Source organism: Uranotaenia lowii, chromosome 1 (assembly GCF_029784155.1).
Source record: "Uranotaenia lowii strain MFRU-FL chromosome 1, ASM2978415v1, whole genome shotgun sequence".
Lineage (NCBI taxonomy): Eukaryota > Metazoa > Arthropoda > Insecta > Diptera > Culicidae > Uranotaenia > Uranotaenia lowii.
The window spans coordinates 104602095-104615641 of NC_073691.1; the positions used below are offsets into that span (position 1 = coordinate 104602095).

General features: G+C 43.8%; 1 long non-coding RNA gene across 1 annotated transcript; it reads left to right on the forward strand.

Moving 5' to 3' along the window:
* The first annotated feature begins 8264 nt into the window (after positions 1 to 8264).
* Positions 8265 to 8736, forward strand: LOC129752649 (uncharacterized). Its single transcript, XR_008738896.1, has 3 exons — positions 8265 to 8422; positions 8480 to 8574; positions 8636 to 8736. It is a non-coding gene; the product is annotated as an uncharacterized LOC129752649 (long non-coding RNA).
* Positions 8737 to 13547: the final 4811 nt, after the last annotated feature.

Sequence of the window (13547 nt, forward strand, 5' to 3'; positions counted from 1 at the left end):
GCCACAGCTGCGCGAGAATCTTGCGCATGTGTAGGTGAGGAGCCATCTTATTGGAAATTAGTTTGTGCGAATCGAGAACAAATTTGCGGAGTGGATTCGCGATCACATCGAGCGCTGAGTGCGGCACGGGTGAGGTCATCCGAAGCGTGTCGCACAGTCCGGAAGGTTACGAACGGATTCGAGCAGGAATTGCGCAAATCACCCAGGAGATTGAGTTGCGCAAACAGAACGAGTTTACCAGGCAGAATGAAAGCCTCAAGGAGGCCAAAAGGATCGTCGAGCATTGTGTAGCATGTAGCCACGTAAGTCGACCACTCAAAAATATTTATGGGGGATAATAAAATGGGTTCAATCCAATTGCAACAACATTAAAGTTGCCCAGAATATGTTTGCTTCTATTTTTCTGATTCTTGCGCTTTGTGGCTTCAACCCCACTAAGCCTTTGTCACAAATGGCGCCCAACTAAATCGAACCTAATTAGTTGTGCTTGTTCGATAAATTTATGATGAGCTAGTCACAAATATCGTTAGTTTTGTGTATGCTTATGATTATGATGATTATTATTAATATTCAGTAATTATCATTAATATTAGTTGAAATTATTATCGCTCTTTTTGAAAATATCGTATCGTTCGTCGTAAGTTTTGTTTTGTAACACACTTATACTGGTCGTTTGATCCACTATAATGAATTCTCGAATAGAATTATTGCACCTCAATGACGAGGAAATATCATACGAATTGGCCTTGCGCCATGCAACAAATCTAGCCCCTGGCACCAGACGTGCGAAGGTGGTCAAATTAAAGGCACTAGTCCAAGAGGACATATTAAGAGAAACCAATTACGTTAGCTCTGAATACGCGATGTCTCCGGAATCAAACATTGAAGCCTGTCAGATGGCACTTCAAGAATTAAAAAACCTCGTAGATTTGGCTATACAAAATGGCAACTCGGAGCAAATGGCTTGCGCTCGGTCGAGATTGCTACATTACCGGCAACGTTTATCAATAATACCTTCGGTCTCTTCGGTTAAGGAAGCGCGAATGATTTTAAGCGATTTGGTCGAGATGTTGATTTCCGAAATCAACAGCGCTGTCAACAAAGTGGTGCGTAGTGATTCGGGAAATTTAAGTGGTAGATTAAGTGAGCCTAGCAGTGAAATAGCGGAAGGCGGAGAGGAAGGCGACAATCCTAGCTGGGGTCAAGCAGTGTCAAATCGACGAAGAGGCGCCACAGGTCAACAAAATCCAGCACGGGATCAGGTCGAAGGGTTAGCTGGAAGACAGCAGGTGCAAGAGGACGTCCGGAGTCCAACGAACTTCAACATTGAAGCGGAAGTGGGTTCAAGATCCGTAGATGTTATCGACGAGTTGCGTGTGGATCTGCAACATCGGCAGAGGAGGCAGCGAAATTTGGGTGGCAGCTCTCCACACTCCAGCAGAAGCTTCGGGCACGAGGAGCAGCGAATGGTGAAGGCGATTCACAACTGGCCGTTCAAGTTTCGGGGTGAAAAGGACACAACTTCACTCAACATCTTCCTCGACAGGGTCGAGACGTTTGCCAGATCCGAAGGGCTTAGCGATCGAACTATTCTTGCTTCAGTAAAACACCTTCTGTTGGAAGACGCACTTGATTGGTATTCCAGGGCGTTAGCACAAGGACTTCTTCTCTCGTGGTCAGCGTTCAAGCGAGAAATTCGACGGGAGTTCTTGCCCAGTGGATACGCACAGATACTGCGTCAAGAAGCTAGTTTCCGGTATCAAGGACCCGATGAACCCTTTGGTAAATTCTACCGAGACATCTCAACACTATTTCGGTTTATCGAGCCGCCGCTCACCGAAGAGGAAATGATGTTCATGGTGAAGAAGAACATGAACATGGAGTATGCTACCATCGTTACAGCACGGCAACCGAGAACACTGGTGGAGTTATTGGATGTATGCAGCAACTTCGATGAAACCAGGTTATTGTTAAGCAGACAGCGCAGGATTCCAATACCCCATACTGCTCTATTGGAACCGAACTTCGCTACACCGGCACCGGGTCGTGCACAAGCCACGCAGCATCAACAACAGCGTTTCAACAGGGTTCACGCAGTGGAAGCCGAGAATCAAGAACGAGTGGTAATGGAGCATCCGACTACGTCCTATCACCAGACAGAGGAGCACACGACTCCACAAGATTTCGTCGATTGGCAGGAGAAATACGAACAGTTGTACGAGCAAGTTTGTGCCATGAAGCTTCAACTGGAACGCAGACCGAATCGTTTCAATACAGGGCTACAGCAGCAAAACTCTCTACAGCGAGTGGATCAGCGTCAGCAACCGCCTACAACTTCTGCAGGTCAGAATAATTTGATGAATCGGCAAGGCAGTCAAGCGGAGAACTATCGAACACAACATCCGTTGCAACAGCAAGCTAAATGGGTGCCGCGGCAGCAGCAACAACAGCAGCAGTCTCTACAGCAGCAGCCTCTGCAGCAGCAGCCTCAACGGCAATTCCAACAGCACTACCAACCACAGCTCCAAAACCAGCAGCTTCAGCCAGCAGGCAGCAACATGTACGATATAGATCCTGTTCAGCATACAGCGTACCGTCCAGCGCTTTGCTGGAACTGCGATGAGGAGGGGCATAGGTTTCCGGATTGCACGAAGGCACAGGCAATTCTCTTTTGCTACAGATGCGGTCGAAAAGGTTACACGTTACGCAGCTGTCTTGTTTGTAATAGCGAAGCGGAAAACGCCGCAGCGAGGAAGTGGTAGATGGAGGGCCAGATTCTTCGCAACACATCAATCAACCGTCTATACCTCCCGATTTACAAAACATCAACTCTATAATCATCAATCCCGGACATGACAACCGTCCACACGCCGTTCTGGACGTCCTAGGAAAGAAAATCACAGCCTTATTGGACAGTGGAGCGAACTGTTCGTTGCTAGGTGGTAGTAAAACACAAATTGTGGAAGAGCTAGGGTTACGAAAGGAAGCACTAAACGGTGGGATCAAGACAGCGGATGGGACGCCACATAAAATAAATCACTTCACACGTCTACCGATATCATATAACAATCGAAATGAAATATTACCAGTCCTTCTTGTGCCGAGTCTGCCAGACTGCGCCATCATGGGCATGAACTTCTGGCAAACGTTCGGAGTCAAAGCAGTATGCTGTTCAATGATAACTGATGGGCAAGAGTTTGAAGCAGAGCCGATGAAGCAACTATCGGTAGAACAACGCCAGATACTGAATGAGACAACCAAGCTATTCCCGAAAGCCGAGGAGGGGAAATTGGGAAGAACGGAGCTTTATGAACACCGTATAGATGTGGGCAACGCCACGCCACGGAAGCAGCGATATTACCCAATGTCCCAGTATGTCCTGGAGGAGGTCAACCGCGAAGTAGACAGGATGATCTCGTTGGATGTTATCGAGGAGGCAGTTTTTTCGCCGTGGAACAACCCGCTCGTGGCAGTCAAGAAGAAGAACGGGAATTACCGCGTCTGCTTGGATGCAAGGCATCTCAACTCCATTATGGTTAACGAGGGCTACCCAATCCCGCAAATTTCTTCGATAATCAACAATCTAGGAGGTTGTTCATTCATATCGTCGATAGACCTCAAAGATGCTTTTTGGCAAATGCCGCTTCACAAGGAATCGAGGCCACTAACGGCATTCACCGTACCTTCCCGAGGGCACTTTCAATTTAAGGTGGTCCCTTTTGGACTCTGCACGGCTAGCCAAGGTCTGGCGAGGATCATGACTCACTTGTTTGCGGACATGGAACCGTACGTCTTCCATTATTTAGACGACATCATCATATGCTCCAAATCGTTTGAAGAACACATCTCAGTCCTGAAGGAAGTAGCAGCCAGACTACATCGTGCAAAGCTTACTATTTCGGCCGAGAAGTCCAAGTTTTGTCGTCAGCAGATCAAGTATCTCGGTTACATTCTCAGCGAAGGAGGCTGGAAGGTGGACGACGAGAAAGTAGAGTGTATTGTCAAATTCCCCGCACCTACAACCAGGAAGGAAGTTCAACGGTTTCTGGGAATGTGTGGGTGGTACCGTCGTTTCATCTCCGATTTCTCTCGGATTGCAGCTCCCATCACCGAGCTTACGAAAACCAAAACGAAGTTTCGTTGGACAACAGCAGCCGAAGAAGCTTTTCTCAAACTTAAGTCGGCCCTAGTAACAGCTCCGGTCTTAGCCATGCCGGACTATACGAAGACATTTTCCATCTCTTGCGATGCCAGTGATATGGCAATTGGAGCCGTGTTGACGCAGACAATCGACGGAGACGAACACCCAATCTGCTATTTTTCACAAAAACTCTCTTCATCGGAAAGAAAATACACCGTAACTGAGAAGGAATGCCTGGCTGTAATACGAGCGATTGAGAAGTTTCGTGGCTACGTCGAAGGAGTACGTTTTGTCGTCTACTGTGACCATTCCGCCCTCAGTTATCTGAAGACCTTGAAAAATCCAACAGCCCTGATGAGCAGGTGGTTGTTGAGGCTCAACGCATTCGATTTTGAGATTCGATACAGGAAAGGCAGCTGTAATATCGTTCCAGACGCACTGTCCAGGATAGCTTGTTCATTGGTCTTCTCAATCACGCAGATACATGATCCATGGTACAAAGACCTCATCAAGCAGGTGCAGAATCAAGGCAAAAAGTATCCAGACTTCCGAATAGCAAATGAAGAACTCTACAAGAATTGCCAGGTCAAAGACGAAATGGGTGTCATCAGTCATCGTTGGAAGAAGATCGTTCCAGAAGAAGAGCGAGCAGAATTGATCCGTCGTTTTCACGATTCGCCTTCAGCTGCGCATCTAGGTTTCTACAAAACATGGCACAAACTTCAACAACACTATTATTGGCCAAAAATGCAGGACACCGTCGCTCGTTACGTGAAGGCTTGCGCAACGTGCAAAGCCAGCAAAGCTCCTAACAAGCAAATGATGCCGCAGATGGGGAAGCTCAAGCCAGCAAAGGTACCGTGGGAGTTAATATCCATCGACTTCGTCGGACCACTCACCAGATCCAAGAAGGGCAACACAGTTCTTCTGGTCATCGTCGACTGGATTACCAAATACGTCATTGCCCACCCGATGCGGGTAGCCGATTCAACCAAGATGGTCGAGTTTCTTGAGGAAAAGGTATTCCTGAAATTCTCCAGGCCGAGAATAGTACTGTCAGATAACGGGAAGCAGTTCGAGTCACAAGCCTTTCGAGCGCTGCTTAGCCGTCACAACATCATCCATATGAAGACAGCATTCTACGCACCGCAGGTCAACAACGCCGAGCGGGTGAACAGAGTTCTCATTACATGTATTCGTTCTTTGCTGGAAGAAGATCACCGCGAATGGGACAAGAATCTAGCAGCCATAACCGCCGCTATTAACAGTGCGAAGCACGAATCCACCGGGGTCAGCCCACACTTCGCCAACTTCGGTCGGGAACTTCTGCTGCACACGGACCTCTACACTCAACAAGACTTAAACGTGTCAGATGATCCAAAAGTCGCGCAGGAGATGAGGTTGTCCACGATCAACAGGATTCACAAGTTCATCCAGCAGCGAATCAAGAAAAACCATGAGAGAACGAAGGAACGCTACGATCTACGAAAGCGAACTGTCTCGTTCCAACCGGGCGAGCTAGTATGGCGTCGTTCGTTTGTACTATCGTCGAAGGCGGACCATATAAACAAGAAGCTGGATCCGAAGTTCATCGCTGCCATCGTGAAGGAGAAACTGGGAACGAATTTGTATGTGTTAGAGGATGTCGTCACAGGAAAGCGTGGGCGCTACCATGTGAAGGACATCAAACCTGATTAAGATTCAAGCTATGTAAGCAACAACGCTGACCACAAGCTCACTCGGAGCACAAAACACGAAATGGAGAAGGCTGAAGGACCAACATCATCTTTGAAACCTCGCCCCCAACAACTCGGAGTAAATTATGCAGAACTCTCTATTCGAACAACTCAAGGGAGCACAGCTGATGCTAATTCGTCGCGGGACCAGCTGGATGGACTCTGAGAACTCTGCCAGGAAGTTCGTCAGAATTTGGAGAGGGCTGGCAACCTTGCGTGGGATTGCCGCCACTCATTGTCCAGAACGCAATCCTGTCATCTTGGAGCAGCGTAACAGCGCTGGGGATAGTAGTACTGGTGAGCCACCGTAGCCAGGCGCTACACACCATCGCAGAGAACCCATTCAGGTTCGGGATATTGGAATGTTCGGAAAGTCAAGTACAGCAGCTCCAAACACCATGTCGCTGCAATTGAAAGGATTGTCAGGACATCAAGGAGAGGATTCAGCACCACAGAATACAGTTATGCGAAGAAGTTGTGAGGAGTAGACATCATGACGGCCGCTACTACCATATCGACTTTCTCTCGCTAACTATCGAAACCCACACGCCTATCTCATCTAGCTATGACCGCTACCCAAGGTAGTCAACAAGAGCCTCTCGAGGTGAAAACACGCCAGTCGTTACTACCACATCTAGGAGATCATACACCAACCCTAACAATCTCCGAATCAATACAAAATCTTCAGCTATGTCCACAGGCAAAGCCTGTCAACCAACGCAACAGCGCAGCAGATACCGTTAGGCCGATCGGGAAAAATCGTGCATCTGGAAAACGCAGCGAGCAATATCTCTCATCTACCTCCTCGTGAGTACAGCACGAGTCTAGCTACGTCCGCTACCCAAGGTAGTCAACAAAATCCTCGTCGATGCAAAAACACGTCTATCGTCACCACCACCACCATCTGCCATGCTCGACGACTCCGGAAGAAGGCGCCGTCTGAAGGAGATTATTCGCAGCAGCATCAACATCCGATTTTGTCCCACAAACACGAACACTGCTGAACGAGCAAAGCATCAACAGGACAACGCCCAGTGTTGCTTGAAAGAGGTTGCAAGTTTCCTTTTGACTTTCTCCTAGTCCGGAGGACCATAATTCGACCAAGCATCCTGGATGAAAGAAGAACCGAATAGTGACATCTATAAACAATCACGATTACGACAACCCGATTAAGACTACCCGATTGAGACAACCTTCAACCAATCAAGAACTCCCAACCAAGACCACCCGATCAAGTCCACCCGATCAAGACTACCCGATTGAGACAACCTTCAACCAATCAAGAACTCCCAACCAAGACCACCCGATCAAGTCCACCCGATCAAGACTACCCGATCAAAACCACCCGATCAAGACTACCCGATGAAGATTACCTACAATCAACCAAGACGACCCGAATAAGACCTTCCGATCAAGAAATTGGTCGTCGAATCAAAAAACAATCTCTCAACATCCTCTACAAAAACCAAAAGACCCACTACGGTCAAAGCCATGAAAAAGCAGAGGAACATCGTTTAAAATAAGTGCCGACAGTAAAACTGTCTTCTATGAATGTGAAATCGCATTAAATTCGTATGTTAAGGATCATGCACAGTTGTCAAAGGGGGTTGCCAAGAAAAATTCAAAAGGAACGCGATCTGGAGGCGCGGTAAAACCTCTATCTTGGGCTCTTTGTAACTTAGAGGACTAAATCCCTCTTTTCCCTAGACTTCTGTTGCTTCGTTTTAACCAGTATACCAGTACCGCCTAGTTTTGTTTTGTTAAGTCCTACTCGTAAGATCTCAGTCATTCTTCATTACAATGGCTATTAGATCTAGGATATTTGTAAGCTGCTGAAGTGGTAGTAATATTGTTAAATTTTCACAGAATTCGATGGAAATCTTTACCAGATCTGCTGGTGCCTACCGACACAATCTGCCATAATTCGATGGCTTAGAGTAGTTTGTGTATTTGAATATCTGCCAAAATTAGTTGGTCTTGAGTATTGTTTGTATTGAGTTTGTTGATTGAGCTATAGACACCTATCTAGAAGGTGTATTGCTTCCGAGATTGAATCGGAAAGTAGTCGTTTATATCCATCGAATTCCTGCGGCAGGTTTTGGAAATTTTCATGGATCCTTGCCATGATCCATGAAAATTTCTACCAAAGCAGCAATGTTGTGTTACAGTTAATTATTTCATTCATTATATTGATACGATAAGAGCGCATTTGGCAAACATTTTATTTTTACCCATTCCCCTCATAAAGAAACACATTCGTAAATGCACAAATATGAAACTTTTTCTCGGAGTGCTAAAAATCAAAAAACACTGAGATAAGACACAGCAACGAATTTCGAATTGACTTTGAGTGGATTTCGTTAAGCATGTAGAATGCCAAAATCAAAACAAACCAAAAGAACTGAATAGTTGGCAGCAGTGCTTTGCCAGTTAGTTTCCGGAAGAAAAGTGAACGACGCGGAAGTAAAAAGTGCGCTAGCTGTCGGAAAACGCCGTCGCCTTTTCCTGAAATTCGGGAACGCAAGAAAACAGCAGGAACCGACAGGTAAGGCAGAAATTTTCTCTGCTAGCAAACCGCCTCCTAAATACGTGTTTTGTTCAGGCTCGCTCCACCGTTTGGCCGCTACCACAAACTCTTCCGGGTAGGACGACTGCCGAAACGGCAAAGAGGCTTTGGGCCACAAACAAGTCCGAATTGTGAGTATCCACAAAACAATTTGTAAAACCAATTATCGACAGAAAACGTCTTCCCAAGCAGGCCTATTCGTAAAGTCGCCAGCAGTACCTCCTCTGCTCTACAGGCACTTGGAAAAGCACGAGGTTGAATCGAAGGACAAACTTCTAAGCAAGCCCGGAGAGGTAAGCGAAAACTCACAAACTCAGCTTACAGCATACAAATAAGGCAGACGTTTTTTGCAGATTTGCGGTAGTAATCGGCCAACTCGAAAGAGCCACGCAGACCCGGAAATTGCCTGCCGAAAGGAAAAAGAAAATTGCACACAAGGGGTCGGAGACGTGAGTACTTTTTCTATCATCATTATGCCACGTCTGACCGACGCTTTCCCCCCGACAGGACCCCTTTTTTATATATCCTTTTGGTACATTCCCGTTTACTCATCCTGGTGCACTTTTCTTGCACATTTTGACCACCGTCACTGACAATCGGTTGGGGCGTGTATCGACACGTGCCACATCATTTGTTTTCCCCTGGGAGGAGCAAATTGCTTCAGTCCCGAGAGGCATTTTCGCGGAGCCGCGGCCGGAGCAAACTGGTTGGTCTCCACGGCAGAAAATCGTCGACTCGGCCTATTGGTACCGGACAGTCGTATCAACAGCTGCAGCAGGAGCTTTTCGTGGATCCGCGCAGGATCAAAGGCCCGGAACTCATCGTTTGGACAGTCGATGACAAAGCGGTTCGATTCATTGTCGACAACATACTGGGGAACCGAACCGCTGGGAGCATTTGCGAATGCATCGGTGCACCCGAAGACGATCGTGGGCGAGAGTTTGTCGCCAGGAAAACGACAATGAAAATTTCCATGCACCAGATCACGAAAAGGAAATTCGTCGCTTCGAAGAATCTGAGGCACGGGTGCAAGATCGCGACCGGATCGTGTTGTGCATGCCAGTGAGGAGTAAGGTGGTGGGCACGAAATTGCAGCGCAGTGCCACAGCTGCGCGAGAATCTTGCGCATGTGTAGGTGAGGAGCCATCTTATTGGAAATTAGTTTGTGCGAATCGAGAACAAATTTGCGGAGTGGATTCGCGATCACATCGAGCGCTGAGTGCGGCACGGGTGAGGTCATCCGAAGCGTGTCGCACAGTCCGGAAGGTTACGAACGGATTCGAGCAGGAATTGCGCAAATCACCCAGGAGATTGAGTTGCGCAAACAGAACGAGTTTACCAGGCAGAATGAAAGCCTCAAGGAGGCCAAAAGGATCGTCGAGCATTGTGTAGCATGTAGCCACGTAAGTCGACCACTCAAAAATATTTATGGGGGATAATAAAATGGGTTCAATCCAATTGCAACAACATTAAAGTTGCCCAGAATATGTTTGCTTCTATTTTTCTGATTTTTGCGTAGTGTGGCTTCAACCACACTAAGCCTTCGTCACATCTATAACCACAGCTGAAATGATTGCTATCAAAACCGCACTGGAAAACGCAAACACAAATACAGTAAACAGGTTATTAATTCTTACAGATTCCCAAACATCGTGTAGAATTCTGAATCAGCAACTAGAAACAAACGAATTCGATGAACTTACCTTCCAAATAATAAAACTTGCCGAATCGAAAAAAGCTACCATACAATGGATTCCTGCACATATACTAATCGTGGGTAATGAAAAAGCGGACACTGCGGCTAAACAAGGACTGTCGAGCCCATGCATACTAGTCAACAAATCACGGATCAGTGATAAGACACTGAAAGCAAAGAACGAATGGACAAATTCAATCAACAGATGGTACCAGGAGTACGTACACACATCACAGAAAGGTTCGAAATTCTACCGATTTCAAGCATCTTTTAATCGAAAACCATGGTACTGGAGCAGCAAACTGAAAAACACAGAAATTAGAACCATGAATCGAATATTAAGTGGTCATGATTATTCACCCTATTGGCTTGGTGTAATGAGAGTTCGAGACTCAATATACTGCGAAGAACCGTTTACAACCGAACACATCATCCTATATTGTATACAGTTTAACCATCTACGGAACTATCACGATTGGGACAAATTTACCAATCTTCTCGAATTATTTCGAGATTTCGATGAAGCACGTATGAAAGAAGTGTTATCATTTTTGGAAAAAACGAAACTAAAAATTTAATATAAATTGGCAACACTTAATCACACGCTGAAAGTCAAAGTAAAAATAGTCGAATTAGTGGTGTTATAGAGTTACATTCTCTGGCCATCAACATAAAACGAAGAAGAAGAAGAAGACTCAGAATCAGATTCCGCAATTACTCCAGCACAAAAACCACAAAATACCAGGAAGAACACAATAACCACAACAACCGAATTGAAAATACTAGAACCGAACAAAACTTGAATCAACGAGAGAAAAACTTTTGGAATCAAAATAATCAATACAATGTTATCTTCATTGAGCCAATACAAACAAAGGAAGGCCAAAAACTGTTAGAGCCGATGGAAGTAGGCAAGTTTTTGCACGAGTCGCAGCTTGACCAATTTTCCGAAATAACAAGAGCAGGACAATACAGATACAAACTGACCTATAAAAATCCCAAAGAAACTGAAAAAATACTAAATGCCACGACCTTTTTAAAAAACAATAATATTAAAGCATACATACCACGAATGTTAAAAGAAACAACAGGAATCATTAAAAATATTCCCCAGTCAATTACGGATCAAGAAATACTACTAAACGCGATATCAGACAAAAGAATAATTAAGGTTGAAAGAATCAAAAGACTTAACAAAGATTGGAAAACTGAAAAAGATGAAAAACTTTTACTCACGAGGGCGGTTAAAATTACGGTAGAGGGACCGGAACTACCCAGGACTATACAATTGTACGGAGTATACCCCAAACCTGAAATATACATCTACCCACTTAGAGTTTGTACTAAATGTTGGCGTATAGGACATAAGGAAACTGCCTGTAAAGGTAAGCAGTCCTGTAAGCTTTGCGGAAAAAATATAGACTCCAATCACGATGAAACGGAACCTAAATGTAAGAACTGTGGAGGCAACCACTTACCAACAGAAAGGAATTGTCCCGAACGAATTAGGAAAGAACACATTAACGTAGCGATGACACTTAACAAAATGACCTTTGAAGAGGCCGAAAAAATGTACCCACGGACACAGAACCGATTTGCAATGTTAGAATCGACCAAAGACTTTCCGGAACTCGAAGACACGAGAGGTCCAAATCCAAATTTTAGACGAGTAAATATCCCATCCTCAATATCAAACAAACCTTTAAATTTCAACAAAATTATGGATACTATAAAATCTCAAAAAACAATTCCAACAAAAGTAACTAACCTAGAAAAAAGCACAAGATATAGCTCAGAACCCAAAAAGAACAAAACATCCCTTGAAAATCCACACAAAACTTCAGAAAGTGAAAAAATTCTACACCAAGAAAGTAAAACAATCGAAAAACAACTCAAGAATATCGTTGACAAAATTTCAAATCCTGATACTACAGACAGATTAGATACTGACTTACTTCTAATAGAAATTGGCTCGGCTATTAACGAAATACTAAATTCACTCCGATCAAACACTAGTAAAAATAGAGAATTAAAATGCTGATCTATAGCGAAAACATAAATATTGCACAAATAAATATAAGAAGCCTTAGACCTATACACAAAAGAGAAACCATTAAAACATATCTTAAAACTAATAATATACACCTACTTTTAATGCAAGAAATTTGGATAAAGGATGAAGAGAACTTCAAATTCCTTAATTACAATTTTATTAAGAACTGTAGACCGGATGGATATGGAGGCACAGGCATACTTATTCATCCCAATCTGATATACGAACAAATTAATATTCCAAACGTCAATTTAGAAATCACTGCAGTCAAAGTCAAAAATACAAGATACCCTATTATCTTCATTTCACTATACTTACCTCCAGACATAGATCTAAATGAACTTAAAATTCCCTTAAAAAACTTATTTCATTACTTGGACAATAGCAATACCGAAATAATACTGGCAGGAGACCTCAACGCAAGAAGCCCATTATGGGACAATAGAGCTATCAGAGAAAACGCACGAGGAGAACTCATAAGTGATTTGCTAGAAGAATGCAACATTGTAATTCTTAACAATGGCGAACCGACACGGTGGCCAGACATCAATATAAATCCAACTGCTATAGACTTAACTTGTATTTCACCTAGAACAGCACAAATAACATCGTGGTCAGTAAGCGAGGAAGATTTAGGAACAGATCACAAGTTGATAGAATTCCAAATTATGAATAGCAATAAATTCCCACATAAATACACTAAACAAATCATCAGTAAAACGAAAGCCATAGAACATTTGAATAACATAGATCCAGAAAACATAACTTCAATATCAGATCTAAACTTAAAAATAGACCAAGCAATAGAGCAGGCAACCTATAACATATACCCCGACAGTAAAAAGAAAATTAAACCATACTGGACAGAGGAAATCAAAATACTTTATAGAGAAAAAAACCAAAAACATATCCAATTTCGTAAAAATTTATCATTAGCAAACAAGTTAGAATTTAAAAAGGCTGAGAGGAAATTTATCAAAGCACTTAAAGATGAGGTGTTTAATTACAGAAACCAAATGTTGAACAATATTAATGAAGACACAAATATTAATGAAATGTGGAACATAGTCAAAGCCATAGGCGGAAACTATCAGAGCAAACAGAATATAGAAATCTATACAAACGAAACACTGGCAAAAAAGTTTATAGAACTAAATTTCATTAGAGAAGACGTCAGAGAACCCATCATTACTAATTTTAACGTAGAAGAAGAAAAATATATTAGGTCATTGAACATAGAACATATGATAAGATCCTTGAAAAAAAGAAAGGATAGATCAGCAGCTGGAGAGAATAGATTGTCTTATTTCATGCTAAAAAAAACCTAAAACTAGATCTATTAACTAAAATACTTA